Source organism: Octopus bimaculoides, chromosome 19 (assembly GCF_001194135.2).
Source record: "Octopus bimaculoides isolate UCB-OBI-ISO-001 chromosome 19, ASM119413v2, whole genome shotgun sequence".
In the NCBI taxonomy this organism is placed as follows: domain Eukaryota; kingdom Metazoa; phylum Mollusca; class Cephalopoda; order Octopoda; family Octopodidae; genus Octopus; species Octopus bimaculoides.
In genome coordinates this window covers 25,232,475-25,238,034 of record NC_068999.1, presented here as the reverse complement: position 1 = coordinate 25,238,034, position 5,560 = coordinate 25,232,475, and the positions used below count along the sequence as shown (strand labels likewise).

Sequence of the window (5,560 nt, the reverse complement as noted above, 5' to 3'; positions counted from 1 at the left end):
TATATATATATATATATATATATATATATGTGTGTGTGTGTTTGTGTCTGATTTTGTCCCACCACCACCGTTGTTTGACAACCGATGTTTGTGTTTGCGTCCCCGTAACTTAGCTGTTCAGCAGAAGATACTGATAGAATAAACATCAGGCTTACAGGGAGTAAGTCCAGCGGTCGATTTCTTCGACTAAAGGGCAGTGCTCCAGCATGGCCACCGTCAGATGACTGAAAACCAGAAAGAATACCAGAAGAACGTTCCGTACCACTAAACCAAGAAGGTTCCATGAATATGTACGGTATATTTTAAGGCTTAATAGAAATTCTGTTTACGTTTGCATAACTGACGATATTTTGGTTGGATTATGTAGTTATCGGTTTTACACGTCTTTCTGTATTATGTAACTGTCACAATGTAGAAACATTTCTCATGGCACCAGCACACAATTTACAGATGCTTACATTTGTTATGTTTACCGGGAATTTTTCACGGGTCCAGCCAGTATATTGTTATTCTGTTTAGCCATAGCAGTACCAATAACTTTTACCTCTCAGATTAGTTAGTGAGGTCCGGTGGCGAGGACATGTGAACTGTTTAATGTTTTCCGCTCCGAACTCATATAAAGTACAGAGCTTAGTATCAATTAACAAATCAATGACAAAAGAACAGGAATTACGTAAGCATATCATTAGCTTTACAACTGTTTTTTTTCTATAGGGAACTGTGCATCTAAATTTGTAAGTCCTCGGGGCTTACAAAAGTGATTGCATAACTTCTGTTCTTTTATTAATTTTTTATTATACACTCATACAACCATGCATGCACACGCACACAAACACATACACACACACACACACACACACACACACACACACACACACACACACACACACACACACACACACACACACAAACACACACGATGACTGCAAAACTCGTGTTCGGGTCTTGCCATCGGCTGATCGAAAGTCCCACACATGCGATGCTAGGCTACGACCAGCCATTTTAGTGATAGGTCTCACTGTTTCAAGCGTTGCCTGTGCATATTAATTTTTTTTTCTAGTAGGGAAGGGATTTGCATAGATCCAACCCCACTCTCTAAATATGGACATCATAAACTCGAAAAGAAGAACAAGGCTACACAATCGAATATTGTCAGTGTCGCAGGTTTTCTCTCAGAGTTTCCCTCTTCTAGAGAGATGTCGTGACAACAACAAAGGGGTTTCCCACTCCCAGTGGGCCAACCACAAGCCTGGACACCAACCCAGGTATTTCCACGTCCCCGCACATACTTATATGCATATATAGATATGTACACTTAATGTTGGATGGCCGTTGACTGCTCATGAACACTTCTGACCTTACATACATGCATATATGCGTGTGTGTACGTATGCACATACACATATATATATGTGTGTGTGTGTGTGTGTGTGTGTGTGTGTGTGTGTGCGTGTGTGTGCGCGTGTATACATACATATCAACATAGATACATACATACATACATACATACATACATACATATATAATAGTAGTGTGTATGTGTGTGTGTATGTGCACGTGTGTGTATAGAGTCATTTACAAATAAGGCCTAAAACAAGAAGCGTAACCCATGATTAAGGCTGCACCAGGCATCTATTGTTTGATACCAATTTCAACAATTATGCCTGCTATTCCTATCGCTAAAATTATTTTTCAGAGTTTTACTTATAAAGTTTTTTATTACACTAATTCGTATCACAGGTGATTCGCATTCGAAACTACATAATCACCAGCGGATAGGATATCCCGTTCCGTATAAACACAGGCTTTGAACAACAATTAACTATAACGTAAGTGCTTGATATTTTTAATCCATCCATCCATCCAACCGTATATAAACGCACACACACACACACACACACACGCATACACACACACACACACCCACACACACACACACACACACACACACATGATGTATGTATGTACATCTACGTGGTCTGATCAATAAGTATCCAGACTGTTGCGATGACAACGAAGCTAAAGCACGCAGAATGAAGTCACTTGGCACAGATTGACCTTGAACTCTGCTGTGCATGCGCACTAAGTTTTAATGTTCTAGCTTACTTCCGCTATTTACAGCAGTGCTTGGAAGGAAGTGTGTAGCATGTGATTGTCTCATTGACCACGTAAGAAGACGTTGAGCTGAGAATCTGCATCAAATTTTGCCAAAAGCTTGGTGATACCTGCTCAGAGGCCTACGCACAATTTTCAAAAAGTCTTCATCGTTCTCGACACAATCAAGATCTTGTGCAACTGAAACCCGAGTGTCTTTTTGGTCAGCTGAAAGTAGTTTTCGCAGACACGATTCTCATGCTCATACTTAGAGTGAGCAATCCTACTGTAATACTTCTGATTGGTAATATATATGTCCTGAGTCTGATTTTAAATTGCATACAGTAGTTGGGCGCAATTTTGTGAGTTTTAAGGATTTTAAGAAGTGGAACAACCTTTTATTTGTTCCCAGGTTTACTCTGGTTCTGAATAGTAGCATCTGCTACGGTCACAGTTATGGTTAATTATTATGTAAACACGAACCATCATGATTGAGGGACCCCCTAACTGTTATCACAGCATCCTTCTAGGAGAGGGACACGAATGTAAAACCTACGTGATTACTGGTCATCTCGCTTTAGCCTGTCTCTAAGGTACTAATCCCATACAGATATCTCTTCATGGTGAGATCATTTGACGCTCCATTTTCTGAAGGTACTATGTCGATTGTGGATTGGTGACATGTGCAGACCAAACCAGTTGGAAATGCAGGGTTACAAAGCAGGACTGAGTAGTTATTTGAGAGGTTATGAACGGAATGTCAGAAATGCCATTGAGAATGAAGAAGCACAAGGAAACGGCAAATATATAGTAATCTGCATGTATGTGTGTGTGAGAGAGAGACAGAGGGAGAGAGATCTTTGTGTATCATACTAAATGTATATACACCGTTGGAAAGCATTATGCTGTGGAATTGTATAGTATAAATTTTTTTCATAGAGTTGAATGCGCTGTATATATCGGAGCCAGACGGGCATTGTTGCACACAGTGTTGTATGAGAATGACAGACGTGATTTGCTCCTATATATATAAGGTATCCCGGAATTAAGTTTTTCACTGAATTCGAACAATTTAAAAAAAAAGAAACACTATGTTTATCATGTTTAATATGTATTAAAAGTGTATAAATTTTAAATTTTGTTTATAATTTTGTAATTTTTATAATTTTATTTTATAATTTAATTTTCATTCCTTATCTGTGCATGATAGCCCCCTTTTTTTTTTCAATTTGACTGCAGTCATTTTCTCTTCCTCCATCCCCAGGATAGAGCAACAGCAGGACAAGATTTAAACCATGGGGGGGTCCGGGATACTTCAAGTTCAGTAGGCCCCTTATACACAGGAATTAAAATCTTAAAAAATTACCAAATTTAAATCTCAAAATCCATCTATTAAATTTGATGAGTTAGCAGAGTAAGTTTAAATAAATGACTGAAAATGTCGTTTTATAGATAGACTTTTCAAAATTTAAATTTCGTTTTTCACACATCCACATGTAGTATTTGACTTCTTCATTGTGAAAAGTACAATGAAAGAAGGAAGAGAGGGCAAGGTTTTTTCTTTTAATGCAAGTTATAAACGTTTCAGAATAAGATAAAATGACAGAAAATTACGAAAAAGAAAAAAAACATCATTTTTGTGGTTGTTGCTGTTCCAAAAGCATGATGGGTATCTGTGTCTGAGGGGTTGAGTGGAGACACCAATATTTAAAATCGATGGATTTAAAAAATTCTTTTAAAATGGCTTCCTCTCATTGTTTTGCAATGTGTGAATAAAGTGGGGAAATCAAAAACGGGGGAATTCAAACAGCTATTTCTGAAAATCTGAAAATCTGCTTTTCCAGTAGCAGTAGGTGGGACACAATGAGTAATATTTACTGCATTTTTGACTGAAGAAAATATCTTTTTTTTTAACAAATGTTCACTACCTTGCCAAAACTATATCAGCTAAGTAGAGACCTTCTCTAAATGCAGTAAAACCTATAACGTTCATAACACTATTTCAGAAAATTATCACTGTTCTCTTTGAAAAGATAAATTTAGGCGGGGCAAAATGAATAGGACAAGGTAAATTTGCCTCCAGTTCTTCAGAATTACATTTGAAAAGAGACTCATACACACAAACATCCTTAGACATCAGATATACAACAAAAATTTAAAATATCTTGGTTAAATGAAAGAGGATCATGGAAAAATAGCACATACGAAATTAATGAAACTCAACTTAAATTAAAAAAACTCTACATGAAATATTCTCTAAAGCTTCTTCATGATCTGCTTGAGTGGTTTTCTTCCATATATATTTATGAATCATGCTGTTAAAAAGAAGTAATTACTAAAATTGGTCATTCATTTTTCTCCAATTTAGACTTTTATTTTTTTTTCGAAACTTGCAGATTATCAAATTAGATATTAGTTTGGGGAAAAATTGATTTAGAATCCAATACCCTTCATAGCAGTGGGGGTGGGGATATCTATCAGATGCCTGGAGCAATTGCCCCCTTCTCTTTCCCCACCCCATCAATCTGGCCCTGAGGAATAATTTAGCTGAGCTTAAAGAACATTCAGTTAGCAGTGAAGGAGATAACTCCTGGAATGCTTCAAAATGTGCTTCGCAATGCTAAGGATAGATTTGAAATTTGCAGGTATACAGACGGGTACAACGAGCATATTCTTTTATTTATTTCAGTCATTTGACTGCGGCCTTGCTGGAGCACTGTCTTTAGTCGAACAAATCGACCCCAGGACTTATTCTTCGTAAGCCTAGTACTTATTCTATCGGTCTCTAGTGCCGAACCGACAGATTACGGGGAAGTAAACACACCAACATCGGTTGTCAAGTGATAGTGGGGGGACAAATATAGACACACAAACATATACATACACGCGCGCGTACACACACACACACACACACACACACACACATATGTATACGACAGGCTTCTTTCAGTTTCCGTCTACCAAATCCACTCACAAGGCTTTGGTCGGTCCGGGGCTATAGTAGAAGACACTTACCCAAGGTGTCACGCAGTGGGACTGAACCCGGAACCATGTGGTTGGCAAGCAAGCTACTTACTACTCCTGCACTTCTGTTTAATATTTTCAATAAAGCCTTGACGTAAGACTAATAAACCTATTTGTTTAGGTATCATAGACAACGAACATAAAATACTGTCAGTTTTTAAAAACTTTTTCCGATTTCATCGAAATATTTCATTCTGGGACACGCTGTATATTAGTGTTTGTAACACAAGTCTATAAAAAGATTTTATCTCGTACAATTCCACAGCATTATTCCTTCTAACCGTCCGTATACATTTACAATGCTTTAGAAATGGTAACTTTAATTTAATACCGTTTCAGTTGTGCATACCGAGTCCACACACACACACACACACACACACACACACGCACACGCACACGCACACGCACGCATGCACGCACACACATACACACACACACACAC

General features: G+C 37.9%; 1 protein-coding gene across 3 annotated transcripts in view; it reads left to right on the top strand.

Annotated features, from left to right (window-relative positions):
• The window catches only part of LOC106874530 (PC3-like endoprotease variant B), a 166,646-nt gene that overhangs the window by 24,146 nt on the left and 136,940 nt on the right, over positions 1-5,560 (top strand). For 2 of the 3 annotated variants that reach the window (XM_052974834.1, XM_052974835.1), the window contains exon 2: positions 1,741-1,829. The exons of the other annotated variant lie outside the window; for it this stretch is intronic. The gene's annotated coding sequence lies outside the window, so the exon portion shown is untranslated. The remainder of the gene's footprint in view (positions 1-1,740; positions 1,830-5,560) is intronic. 3 annotated transcript variants of the gene reach the window in all.